The sequence below is a fragment of the Ovis canadensis genome, chromosome 24, assembly GCF_042477335.2.
Source record: "Ovis canadensis isolate MfBH-ARS-UI-01 breed Bighorn chromosome 24, ARS-UI_OviCan_v2, whole genome shotgun sequence".
NCBI classification, from domain to species: domain Eukaryota; kingdom Metazoa; phylum Chordata; class Mammalia; order Artiodactyla; family Bovidae; genus Ovis; species Ovis canadensis.
In genome coordinates, this window is record NC_091268.1 from 40,741,827 (window position 1) to 40,756,225 (window position 14,399).

A 14,399-nucleotide genomic window follows, 5' to 3' on the forward strand; every position below is an offset into this window, starting at 1 on the left:
TTCTGGACCATTCTGAAAACAATTCAAGAGTGCAGATGAAATCACTCGCTCTCTCTCTCCTTCTCTCTCTCTCTCTCTTTCTGTCGCAATCCTAGGAATCCAAATCACAACCAGCAGTGATACTTGAGGATGTTTGGATTAATTTTGATCCCTAAAAATATTCTTCTCTTTGGTTCCCAATACCAGTGTGTGATATTCATGCAGTTATATTCAGTGAACATTCATTGAGCACCTACTATGTGTCAGGCACCACTCAAGGTGCTAGGGACACAGCAGTGAACCTGGAAGCAAGTGCCCGCCCTCATGGAGCCGCTGATCTAATGTTAAAGTGTATGTGTCGAGCGCTCAGAATCCTTGCACCAAAAGAGGACGTGTCCCAGCTCATCTGAACAGTATTAGACGTGTATATTCAAACAAAACTAAGTCAGAGGGATACATGCTCTCCTATGTTCATTGCAGCACTATTCACAATAGCCAAGGCACGTTGCTGCTGCTGCTGCTGCTGCTGCTGCTGCTAAGTCACTCCAGTCATGCTTGACTCTGTGTGACCCCATAGACAGCAGCCCACCAGGCTCCCCTGTCCCTGGGATTCTCCAGGCAAGAACACTGGAGTGGGTTGCCATGTCCTTCTCCAATGCATGAAAGTGAAAAGTGAAAGGGAAGTCGCTCTGTCGTGTCCGACCCTCAGTGACCCCATGGACTTCAGCCTACCAGGCTCCTCCGTCCATGGGATTTTCCAGGCAAGAGTACTGGAGTCGGGTGCCGTTGCCTTCTCTGAGCCAAGGCATGCAAACAACCTAAATGTCAGTCGACAGATGAACGGATAAAGAGGTGTTGCATATATACAATGGATACCACTCAGCCGTAAGAAAGAAGCCAATAACGCCATTTGCAGCAGCATGGATGCAACCGGAGACTATCATACTGTGTGAAGTACGGCAGAAAGAAAGACGAGTACCATAGATCCCTTATACATGGAATCTACAATATGACGCAAACGAACGTATCTATGAAGCAGAAAGACTTGGGGACATAAAGAGCAAACTGGCAGGGCTCAGGGGCAGGGGCTTGGGGGAGGGCTGGAGTGGGAGGCTGGGGTTAGCAGGTGTAAGCTATTATATGTAGAATGGATAAATAGCAAGGTTCCACTGTGTACCGCAGACAGCCATATTCAACATCCTGTGATAAACCATAATGGAAAAGAATATAAAAAGAATCTACATACATATGTGTGTATGTGTATAACTAAATCACCTTGTGGTACAGCAGAAATAAATACAACAGTGTAAATCAAATATATGAAAATTAAAATTAGTAAATAAACAGTGCCCAGATAGCGTCTCTGAGACAAGTGGAAGCTCCATGACCACGCATCTCATTTGCTGCTGTGTCCTCATAGCCTGTACAGTAACAGGTGCTCCAGACATGACGTGGTGATGGAATGAGTACATGAAGAGCATTTCACAAATGGCCTTTGCCAAGGATTACACCATATGGGGGCAGCTCTACAGAATCCTACGGATGTGGCCATCACACCTGCAGGTCAAGGTGAGACAAGAAACTGAGCTCTAGAGCATCTCAGGGCCCACCTGAGAGGAAAGAGGCAATCAGAGAGGCATTCCAGCCTCACAGCTGCCAAGACACAGAGGGCTTGGAGCCCGGAGATCAGCCTGGAGGTGATATTTTTAATGGCCACCTTTCACCTCCTTTTCTGCTGCTTGTTGCCTGGTAGTTCAGATTTACAACCTCCCTTTTCCCACCTCTCAATCTCAACATCTTCTCTCCCTCCATTTGGCCATATTTGACCCATCCCTAGCCTTCAAGTTCACCAGCTCCCCCACCACAAGTCAAGTATTATCCACCAACCACCTGCCCCACCCTGAAGGGATATCTCCCTGAATTTCCAGTGTTTCACCTCCCAAGACACTGTCCCCTTCTACTTCGGGCACAGCTTGGCCCCTATGGCACTGTCAACAGCAGATCTATCCACCATCAGGTAGAAGCTAGAGGGCCCAGTGACCCAAGAAGAGTCCAGAGCAAGCAGCATGCTAAGAACTTGGCACACGTCACAACTGTATGAAGTCAGTACTCATCTCCACTTTACAGATGAGGAAACTGAGGCTTACACAAGCAAAGTGACCTACCCAAGGTTACACAGCCAGGGAGCAGGAGGACTGGGAGCTGGACCCAGGTCTGTATCTTTCCAAAGTGCTTTCCATCGTGAAAGAGACTGACTTGCACAGAGGAGGTGGGGACCAAGGGCAGACTAGCTTGTTTGGACTCCAGCAATTCAACACTGTCTCTGAAATACACTTTTTAACCATCATAATATGGGGAGTTCCTATCCTTTGCAAAAGCAGAGAGGCTAGTATGAGAGTCCCATGTCCCCATCCCAGCTTGGAAACTGTCACCCCATGATCAGTCTTTTCTCTCTGCACCCACCACCCCCACCACTATTGGAGCTGCCGTTGTGGTTCAATCGGTAAGTCGTGTCCAGCTCTGGGCAACCCCATGAACTGCAGCACGCCAGGCCTCCCTGTCCTTGACTATGCTCTGGAGTTTGCTCCAACTCAGGTCTATTGAGTTGGTGATGCCATTCAACCATCACATCCTCTGTCGTCCCCTTCTCCTCCTGCTCTCAATCTTTCCCACCATCAGGGTCTTTTCAGAGTTGACTTTTCACATCAGGTGGCCAAAGTATTGGAGTTTCAGCTTCAGCATCAGTCCTTCCAATGAATATTCAGGGTTGATTTCCTTTAGGATTCACTGGCTTGATCTCCTTGCTGTCCAAGGGAATCTCAAGAGTCTTCTCCAGCACCACAATTCAAAAGCATCAATTCTTTGGCACTCAGCCTTCTTCATTGTCCAGTTCTCACAGCTGTACTTGACTACTAGTGGGGTTATCTTGAAACAAATCCTAAATGTCTCTTTGAAAGGTTTGCTTCCTTGCTCAGAAAAGACAAATGGAAAGTCATTTCTTCTTAAACCCTGTGGTGTCACCCTACTGGGGCTGTTGACTTTTAGCATTACAGGAATAAAATACGCAACCCAAGAGGTCCTGACCTGCTCTAGCTGTTGACTCCTCCTGACCCACTGTCTGTGGGACCTGGCTAAGCTAAGGGTGAGGGTGGCTCAGAAATTGCCCTCAACACAACATCTTCAGTTTGTCAGCTGGTGCTCTGATCCTGCCACCAAGGGGAGCGCCTGGCACAGGTTCTCAGCAGAAACAGTAGAAACGAGGCTTCCAAGAATCCACCCCAGAGACAATCGGTGGGTCAGAGCCACCTCCTCTCTGACTCACCACGCACGCATGATTCCAGGAATCTTACCCCGAGGTCCCTCCTCCAGGTCTGATCTTCTTGAGAAAGAAGCTCACGGTGGAGGCGGCCAGGGGAGACGGGTGTCCTGCCCATGGGGGCCAGGCAGGCTGTGCTCCCCAGTGAAAAGCCTGCACTCTCACTTCCCAGGAGTTCAAAACCCAGCTCTGCCACCTGCCAGCTGTGGGAACACTGGGGGAACAATGGTTTTCATTTATTTGATTGGGTTTTTTGGCCAGGAAAAGGCCTCATGGTGTTGCTAAAGGGCTAAACGAGGTAACAGGTACAAAACAAGATGTCTTCAGTTAGGATTTAAATCAGGCAACACCTGCGAGGGATCAGCCTGATGCATCAACACCCACATCCCTCTGTCATTCATCACAGCTCCCAGGGCGCCCTCCGAGAAAGGTGAACGGAGGTGTCTGGGTTCCAAAACCGTAAGACGTGAGTTCACATCCCTCCTCTGCCTCTTCCTGGCCCCGTGACCTCAGGAAGTGGCTTCATCGGTCTGAGCCTTTGCCTCAGCAGCCAGATGAAAGTCCTTTGGGATCTGCCCTCTAGGCTTGCCAAAAAGGATGAAAACAGAAGGGAGTGTGAGAAGATGCCTGCCCCATGCTTGAAGTGCTATTTTTGATTCGGTCCCTGGATCCCAAGTTAGAGTCACACTGCGCTCCTCCAAAGGAGAGAGAACCTGGATGTCTTCTCAAGCCAGAAGCAGGAGGCTGTAATGGTGCCGCCTCAGCCCGAGCAGGTGAGGGGAGCCTGGCAGGGCCACGAGCACAATCCAGGGAGGTGGTGAGAGGCAGATGCCCAAGGCTGGCAGAAGGCGTGAGGAGCCTTGAGGGTCAGCCAAGTCACCCTTGGCATGAACACGCAGGCACCAGATCTGCGTGGCAGCAGGAAGATGAGCAGCAAGAGGAAGGGGCTCTGGGGGCGGTCCCAGAGTCCTTGGCTGGGTCCCCAGATCCTGGTCTGAGGATCGTGACTTAATTCCATGTTCCACCTGATGGTGAAGGCGAGGTTTCAGGGACTTGCAGGGTAGGGAGAGGGCATCTGGAGGGAGCCCCACGGGTGAGGGGCCAGGTCCAATCTGCTTTACAAACTACCACCCCCATTGTACAGATGAAGAAACTGAGGCACAGACAGACTGAGTAACTTGTCTAAGGTTACACAGTGGAAAGTGGAGCCAGGATTCAAGTGGAGATGGCCCATCACAGATCCTTTGAATTTAGCCACTACTCTGTGCTGCCCGAGCAGAATAAGCTGGTTCTAGAAAAATCTATTCTTTCTAAGGGAAGTCTCAGATGCCCTCCAAAAGGACTCCAGGAAAAAAATCAGCATCCATCAGGATGGCGCTGCATTTCAAGAAGTTGGGCCAGATGCCCAAACATGGCTGGTTCTGAGTTTACCTCTGGTTCTGAGACCCAGATTCCATGGAGCCCAACCCCTGGGCAGGCACTTGGCTAGTTGTCTGTATAGCAGGAGTCTTTGACTTGCTGGGAGAGCAGAGGAAAACAGTCCTGGACCCCCAACAAATGTGGCTGAAGAGAAACGATTTTAGCTGTTTGACAAGGGCGAAAATTCACACACCTTCGCTGGGCTGGATTCAAGGCATTCAGCACCAAGAGCAGAAAGTAAAGAAACATGCCAGCAGATTCTAAGTGAAGCTTTTCCTCTCGCTCTCCACGCTGGCAGCAGAGCCTTGGCAAGCCCTTCCTTGGAATTCTCTGGAGGCCTCTGCCAGTTCAACTGACAGGGCAGCAGATGGCATACACTTATCTGCTGATGATATTTTGATTTATTTATCTCTTACAGATGGTACCAGGCCTTGATTTCTGGCAGAAGTTCAAAATATGGGTCAACTTTCTGGGGATAATCGTTTCTCCAAGTGGATGAAATACTGGAAACTGAAATCCTGCCTGGCATCACAACTGTGTCACCCTGACCCCCGGACACACCTTGCTCGGGCACCTGGGGCCATTAAAAATGGAAGGCAAGAATTTGTTCTGAAGAACTGTACAGCCAGAAGAACCTAATTGCTTATTTCAGATGAACACCATAGTGGTTAAATGCAAGAGCTATGAACTCAAGGACTTCCCTGGTGCCTCAGATGGTTAAGAAATGCCTGCAGTTGGATCAGGAAGATCCCCTAAAGAAGGGAATAGCTACTCACTCCAATATTCTTGCCTGGAGAATTCCATGGACAGAGGAGCCTGGTGGGCTACAGTCCATGGAGTCGCAAAAAGTCGGACACAACTGAGCGACAAACACTTGAACTCAAAGAGCCCCTGCTACTTACAAACTCTGAGACCCAGCCCCAGACTCTCTGGGCCTTAGTTTCCTCATCTGTAAAATGGGTGTAACTGTCATCTCCACCACATAAGCTGTGACAGAATCTGCTAGCTATCCATCCAAAAAATGTGCCACCCCTTTTATAGTGTGGAGTTATTGCTACAGAGTGGCTGCCCCGCCAGGCACAATATTTCCCAGCACCCCTACATCCTGCTGGGGTCATGTGACTGGTTCTTGCCTATAAAATGTGAGTGTAAGTGATGTATGGCACTTCCTGAGGCGGGCGTTTATGAAATGGGCGTGCCTTTTCTTTCCTCTTCAGCCCAGATGCAAAGGGCTCTGAGGCCCTAGGAAATGGTGGAGGCACAACATGGAAGTTGCCAGATCCCCAAATCCCTGTGTGGAGGAGAGCTGACACCCACCAGCATCAGCTGTGTTCCATGAGCTACTATGTTAGTCCCCTGCCATCTCAGGGGTCTATTTGTTACAGCAGCTGTTACTGCCTTATACATAGTTCAGGATCCAATGAAAACATACATGCGAGACAGCTGGTGCATGACAAGAACTCAGCAAGTGTTCCCAATTATTATTACTGTCCTCTTTCAAGGGAGCTTGATAAATAAAGGATTTGTGGTGTTTTTATGTCATCCCATATGCTGGGTTTGGTTAAAGCAAAGCTGCTTTTCTCAATACCTCAGTCTTATTTCTGCCCTTTTGTTTTATACTATCGAATATCTTTCATCCTCTGTTCTATCTCACTCCTCAAAATGATGTTCTGAGAGAGAAATTAAGGAGAGAGTATGTATAGTTTTCCTGTGGTACCCTGTGGCTGACACACACAGACGTTATGGCTCACAATCATTTGTATTAATATCCTCACTTTTCTCCTCTGCTCCCTCAGCCCAGAAGTCTCCACCTTGGCTGGGAATGGGAGGAGGGACTTGGGGCCATAGAGCCCACCATGCTCAGTTTCAAGACATGGAAACGAAAGCCCAGGGAGGGCTCATGATTTGCTTATGACCTTGTCATCAGGCAGATATTGAGCTGAAGCTGGAACTTGAGTCCTATGTCTTCTAACCCAGAAGAAGGTATGAGAGGCCAGGGGCCTCACTGTCTGTGGCTACAGAAAGTAACAGTTGCCAACCCTTAAAATCAACACATATGAGGTGCAAAAGTAAAAGTACTTTTTTTACTTTCACAAAAGTAAAAGTGAACTTGCTCAGTCGTGTCCGACTCTTTGCAACCCCATGGACTGTAGCCTGCCAGGTTCCATCCATGGGATTTTCCAGGCAAGAATACTGGAGTGGGTTGCTATTTCATTCTCCAGGGGATCTTCCCAACCCAGGGATCAAAAGCAGGTCTCCCACACTGCCGGCAGACTCTTTACCGTCTGAGCGTAAGATGCCAGGCACTGTTCTAAATCTCCATAAGCACTACCTTGTCTAATTCTCATAACAACCATAAGAAGGAGACACTGTTACTGTTCCCATTTACCAGATGAAGAAACTGAGGCCCAGTGAGGTTAAGTATCTTACCCAAACCCACAAAGATAGTAAGTGGTTGGATCCAGGATCCCACCCAGGGAATCTAATTTCAGAGGCCTCACTTTTTTCTTTTTAATTTGGCCACACCACACTGCTTGGGGGATCTTAGTTCCCCAACCAGGGATAGAACCTGCACCCTGAGCTGTGGAAGTACTGAGCCCTAACCGCTGGACTGCCAGCGAAGTCCCTGAGGCCTCGGTTTTAATCATGTTTGGAGGGATGGAACTTGTAGGAAGCAGTTGATTTTTTTTTTTTTTTTCTGCTTGACTTTAGGACCAGAACTAAATGCAGTGAGCCCAAGGAGCAGCCCTACCCAACACAACCAAAGAAGAGTCCAGCCACAGAAAAAAGTGAGCCCAAGGAGCAGCCCTACCCAACACAACCAAAGAAGAGTCCAGCCACAGAAAAAGTCCTTCCCCGGTGGCATTAAACTTCCCAGGAGTGAGAGATTTCCCTGGTGGTCCAGTGGTTAGGACCCTATACTTCCACTGTAGGGGGCCATGGTTCGATTCCTGGTCGGGGAACTAAGATCCGCCAAAACAAAACAAAACAAAAACGAACAAGCCAAAAAGCCCTCAGACTTCCAGGAGCTGAGAGGATGTAAGAAAAGGTTGGATTCCCACATGGAGATGTTGCCAGGAGATTCAAGCAGCCAGTGAGGTATCAGACTGGGCGGTGCTGCCTCACGTCCCACAGGTGGTTCATGATGGGAGCTGTGACACTAAATAACACTGTCACATCACGAGAAGTGATTTTCCCTTCCAACACTTCAAGATTACTTCCAGAAAAAAAAAATCAGTTTTGTGCTAGCCTGTCCTAAACATGGCTCTAACACTTGTAATCTTCTGTTTCAAAAAGAGAGAAACAGCAAAAATACCAGTTAGAATCTGACTGCATTGTTTTCTTGTATGCACACACATACACACACACGCACGTATATATTTCTTCTATTTTTGGCAAGCCATGCTGACTTTCTATTTCCAATTGGAATTGAAAGCTCTCCTTTTAAATTCATTTCTGTAAGGAAAATGTGAGACAATATGCAGCATAAAAAAAATCCATAGTAGAACAGGAGTATGTGACTAAGAACAAATTCAAAAAGGTGTTAAAAGAAGAACTGCAGTCTGGCAAACCCTGGGATAAAAGCATTCTGTGCTTCTAGGTCCACTCCACGCCCAGAGCTTGCAGGGCTACCGTCCTGCACAAGGGTGGGAGGACCATCCACACGAGAGTTTATACAAATGAGGCTCCCTGGAGTCCTGCAGTGCACAGCCTGTATGGCTGTACACAGCAGCCATGGATATTTTTAGAGTAACACATACCCCCAAACACAGGACAAAAGAGAATTAATCTGCTATTCAGCTAGACTGAAATTGGCAGTCAAAGTTCCTCACTCCAAATTATGGCAATCTTTGATCTTCCCACCATGTACCCGCCCCCCCCCCACCCCCACCGTGCTCACGGGCCACCAGGCTGCCCAAGCATTGCTGGCACCCAATCCATCCTCAGGGATGAATGGAAGAACCAGAACCCAGGGCATGGGATTCTCCTGAGGGGAGCCGGCAGGAAGATAAATGGCAGGCGAGCTGCACATTCAGCTACAAAGGCAGCGGAAAGACATCCTCAGACGTGAAGGCACTTGGAGAATAGAGTGTCCATGAACCACTCTGGGAAAAGCTAGTTGACACTGAAATTTAGCTCACCCAGGAATGAACCAAAGTCAACTCAAGAATGGAGAAGTCACAGTAAAATCAGCAAGGCAAAGAAGGCATTGTGGAAAATCCTTCAAGAGATGGGACTACCCGACCACCTTACCTGCCTCCTGAGAAATCTGTATGCAGGTCAAGAAACAACAGTTAGAACTGGACATGGAACAACAGACTGGTTCCAAATTGGGAAAGGAGTACGTCAAGGCTGTATATTGCCACCCTGCTTATTTAACTTACATGCAGAGTACATCATGCAAAATACTGGGCTGGATGAAGCACAAGCTGGAATCAAGATTGCCAGGAGAAATATCAGTAACCTCAGATATGCAGATGACACCACCATTATGGCAGAAAGCGAAGAGGAACTAAAGAACCTCTTGATGAAAGTGAAAGAAGAGAGTGAAAAAGTTAGCTTAAAACTCAACATTCAAAAAACTAAGATCATGGCATCCGGTCCCATCACTTCATGGCAAATAGATGGGGAAACAATGGAAACAATGAGAGACTTTATTTTGGAGGGCTCCAAAATCACTGCAGATGGTGACTGCAGCGATGAAATTAAGACACTTGCTCCTTGGAAGAAAAGCTATGGCCAACCTGCTGCTGCTGCTTCTAAGTCGCTTCAGTCATGTCCTACTCTGTGCAACCCCATAGAATGGCCAACCTATACAGCTTATTAAAAAGCAGAGACATTACTCTGCCGACAAAGGTCCATCTAATCAAAGCTATGATTTTTCCATTAGTCATGTATGGATGTGAGAGTTGGACCACAAAGAAAGCTGAGTACTGAAGAATTGATGCTTTTGAACTGTGGTGTTGGAAAAGACTCTTGAGAGTCCCTTGGACTGAAGGAGATCAAACCAGTCAATCCTAAAAGAAATAAACCCTGAATATTCATTGGAAGGACTGATGCTGAAGCTGAAACTCCAATACTTTGGCCACCTGATGGGAAGAACTGACTCACTGGAAAAGACCCTGATGCTGGGAAAGATTGAAGGTGGAAGGAAAAGGGAAAGACAGAGCATGAGATGGTTGGTTGGCATCACCGACTTGATGGACATGAGTTTAAGCAAGCTCCAGGAGTCGGTGATGGACAGGGAAGCCTGGCATGGTGCAGTCCATAGGGTCACAAAAAAAGTCAGACATGACTGAGCAACTGAACTGAACTAAAACACCCAAACAAAATGAAACTATTGGAGATATTAAGGGTCACAAGTCAAAGGCTGTAGTGCAATCCTGACCTTGTAAAACTCATTGTTTAGTTGCTAAGTCGTGTCTGATTCTTTTGACACCCCATGGACTGTAACCCCCCTTCCCATTACAAGGGTAACTATCTACCTAGAGTCAAATTCCTGGGCAGATGAGAAGGGAGATTAGAACTCAGTCCTCACATGTGAACACCTGTCTCCAGCAACCCCAATATGGCTCTCTGACCCAGGGTCACTGAGAAACAGCCTCTCATGTTGTAGGAATTTCCCAGGTTGATTGAAAAAAAAAAAAGAAAGAAAGAAAATCAACTTATACTTACCTGTGCCAAGTCAGTCCTAAACATCTCTATCTCTCTCATATACACACATTCATTTCTCTTGAGGTCCAGTCTCCCTGCCTCCACACTGTCAGTCACGAGGATGTTTATGGAGCCCCAATCTGAAATTCCGTTCAGGAACTCTCACTTAATTTCAGTTCTCATCAGAATCATCACGTCCTCAGACATTTATTAAAAATGTAGACTCCCAAAGATGTATATTCTCTGTGACCCAACAATTTCATTCCTTGGGATTCTTCCTACAGACATACCCACACATGTGCAAAATTACAGAAGGTCAAGATAATTCATTGCAGCATTATTTTAATAACAAAAGACTAGAAGTAATCTAAATTCCCAAGAAGTAAATCAGAAATACACATTCGATTTATGGAAAACTCACATGTGGTGCTAGTGGTAAAGAACCTGCCTGCCAATACAGGAGACGTAAGAGACACGGGTTCTATCTCTGTATCGGGAAGATCCCCTGGAGGAGGGCACGGCAACTCACTCCAGTATTCTTGCCTGGAGAATCCCATGGACAGAGGAGCCTGGTGGGTTACAGTCCATAGGGTTACAAAGAGTCAGACATGACTGAAGCACCGTAGCATGAATGCACGCACATCCATTAAAGCAGCTCTTTCTCTCTCAGAACATTAACATAGAATATTAATATTAATTGATATCAGTACAAAACACAGGATATCAATATTCAAAGAAAAAGTGGTTACCCCACTGAAGTTTGAGCCTCATTCCCCTTACAGAATAAATCTGAGCATTTCATCTGCCTTTTTTTCTTTTTAAGCCATGCCACGTGGCATGTGGGATCTTAGTTCCTCGACCAGGGATTGAACTTTTGCCCCATGCATTGGAAGTGCAGTCTTAACCACTGGGCCACCAAGGAAGTCCCTTCTGCCCCTTCTTTTCTCCAGTGCAGTCTCCACCTTCTCCTTCAGACACTGTATTAGTTTCCTTCGCTGCTATAACAAGCTACCACAAACTTAAAGTCTTAAAATATACAAAATTTCATCTTGTAATTCTTTAAGTCAGAATTCCAATAAGAGTCCCACTGAGTTAAAATCATGGCACTGGCAGGGCTATGTGTCTTCGAGGAGACTCTGTGGACGATTCCCCAGCCTTGCCTTTTTCTAGCTTCTCATGGCTGCCCACAATCCTCGACTCATGGTCCCTTCCCCCATCTGCAAAGTCAGCCATGTTGAATCTCTCTCCTTCCATAGACAAAGCTCCCTCTCTGCTGACAACTGGAAAGGGTCTCCTCTTTCAAGGACTCATGTGATTAAATTGGGCCCATGTGATTAAATTGGGCCCATCTGAAACATTCAGGATAATCTCCCCAATCAAAATCCTTAACTGAATCACATCTGAAAAAAAATCTCTTTCACCATTTGAGGCAGCATATTCAAGGTTATGGAGATTCTCACGGGGACCTCTTGGAGAGACAGCCTTGTCTGCCCACCATGGCTACCCTGGACTCAAGCCAAGGCACTCATCACATCTCATCAAACTCAAGACCACGTGATGATCTATCCCTCTCTCTGCCTGAAAGGCTCTTTCTCACCTGCCAGACTCCTACTCAAACCTTCAAGACTGAACTCCATAGCCACCTCCTCAGTGAAGCCCTCCCTGATTCCCACAAGAAGAATTAGGGACACAGCTAGCACTCTGGAAAGACCCCTCCATAAGACCCCACCTGTCACTTGGCATTTGAATGATTTGCCTCTATGTGCCAGCAAGCAACTTAAGAGTGAAAAGTTATTCAACCACACATCCCCACCATTCAGCATGATGTCTGGCATGCGATAGGTTTAGCAAACACTGAAGGAATGAATGACTTAAGCCCTTCTATTTTACTGCGGCGTGCAAAATATACATATCGCTGTTGCTGCTTAGTCGCTAAGTCATGTCCTACTCTTTGCGACCCCATGGACTGTAGCCCACCAGGCTCCTCTGTCCACAGGATTTCCCAGGCAAGAATACCAGAGTGGGTTGCTGTTTCCTTCTCCAAGGGATCTTCCCAACTCAGGACTCGAACCCACATCTCCTGCTTGGCAGGCAGATTCTTTGCCACTGAGCCACTTGAGAAGTCCCAAAATACATATGTATAAAATACATATATTAGGTATATATATATATGTATATACATATATGTTTAATACATATATATGTATGCGTATATATGTATATGCATACATATATTTACTTATTAAGATTTTATTATTTGCGATTCAGAATATGTTTTTATGTGTCTGTTGTTATTACAATGTATGCTGTTATTATTGTCAGTCCACGTGCCTGGCATATGACAGGAGTTCAATAAATATTTGCCAAGTAAATCAATTAATAAGCATATCTAATGTTTATTGAACTTTTTCTATATTCCAGGCACTTGGCTAAGCTTTTTATAATCTCTGCCTCCCTCATTAATTTTTCCACAACAACTCCCAGGGGAGCACTACTGTATCTGGGTAATGAGTACTAGCTGCTGTTACAAATATCTCAAAATCTGAAAGGCTTATTTCTCAGCTGTCTCTCTTGCATGCCTCCCATCCATGAGGTGACTCAAGGACCCAGGCTGCTTCCATGGCGCAGATGCACCATGGGAAGAAAGAGAAAGGATGGAGAGAACACATGGGACACTTCCCCACCTTGGCCCAGAAAGGACTTGCATCTCTTCCATTCATATCCCACCTGCCACATCAGTCACATGGTCAATCCCACTGCAAAGGATGCTGGGAAATTCAGAGGAGCTCACAGATACTGATAAGTATAGAGGCCACTGCCACAGTCATTATCTGCCTCATCTTACAGTTGAAGAAACAGAGGGTCAGAGGAATGGAGACATGGCCCAAGACATTGCAGCTAGCGTGAGTGGGAGACCAATTCAAGCCCAGGTCTATCTGCCTGCAAGACCACCCTCTTAGCCACTGCCTGCTCACAGCTCACCACAAAGGACAGAGGCCTGATACCCCGATGAGTGGCAGGAAGGACCCCACCCTGGAATGGGCATTTCCTCTGGACAATCCCCACAGTGGATAAATCCACACAAGAGAACATCGGGAGATGGCCAGGTCCGGGCCCACCATATTCCCTTACCCTTCCGGTGTCAGTTTATTCATAAGCATCTGAATACTGACACGAGGCAGACGTTATGTGCTTGATTTTCCCCTCCAGACTGTTGCAAAAGGGGAAATAAAATCCGTTTTTTTAAGTGAGCATCAGATGACGCTTGAACAAAACCAATAACTCTTTCAGGACGAGCAGCTCTCTAAGCTTCCCACATACGTTCTCCAAGTGTCATTTCTGGCATTTCTTTGGCAGTTGTTTATTGTCTGCAAAGAAACATCACTCCTTCCTGTATGCCTCTCCTCTCCTCCCGGTAACCTTCTCCCATGGCATTAGCCCTCTGCCCTTGCAGTTTAAAATTGCAACAAAAAAAATTTCCCCTAACTCCCCTGAGTTGCTTTGCCAGCATCAATCCCAGATCCTGCATCCTCTTTCCAGACCCCATCATTCTTGTCTGCCTGTTCCTGTCTTTTAGCGTCAGCAACTCAGCTGACACAACTGCAATTACAAGTCAATTCGCAATTATTCAGCGCTGATTATGCAGGGAGTAGATTCCTCTGGCTTCTTGCTTCCCTCCTCTCTGTCGACCTGGCACTGCTCGTTAGCACCTCCATCAGCAGGGAAGCAAGGAAAAGAGTCTGCCAAACTCCCAGCCATCAAGACCAGTTCCTGGGGCTTCCCTGGTGGTCCAGTGGTTAAGAATCCGCCTGCCAATGCAGGGGACACAGGTTCCATCCCTGATCCAGGAAGATTCCACATGCCTTGAGGCAACTAAGCCTGTGCGCCACAGCCACTGAAGCCCACGTGCTGCAGCCAATGAAGCCTGTGCACCCGGAGCCACGCCCCACATCAAGAGAAGCCACCGCAATGAGAAGCCTGCACATTGCAACCAACAGTAGCCCCCGCTCGCTGCAACCAGAGAAAGCCC

The 14,399-nt window shown here is 47.1% G+C and overlaps 1 protein-coding gene and 1 non-coding gene across 2 annotated transcripts in view; one reads left to right on the forward strand and one right to left on the reverse strand.

The window, feature by feature from the left end:
* GSG1L (GSG1 like) overlaps positions 1–14,399 on the reverse strand; it is a 254,079-nt gene that overhangs the window by 171,086 nt on the left and 68,594 nt on the right. The gene's annotated exons all lie outside the window — the stretch shown is intronic.
* Positions 7,605–7,677, forward strand: TRNAG-UCC (transfer RNA glycine (anticodon UCC)). The gene has a single exon. It is a non-coding gene; the product is annotated as a tRNA-Gly (tRNA).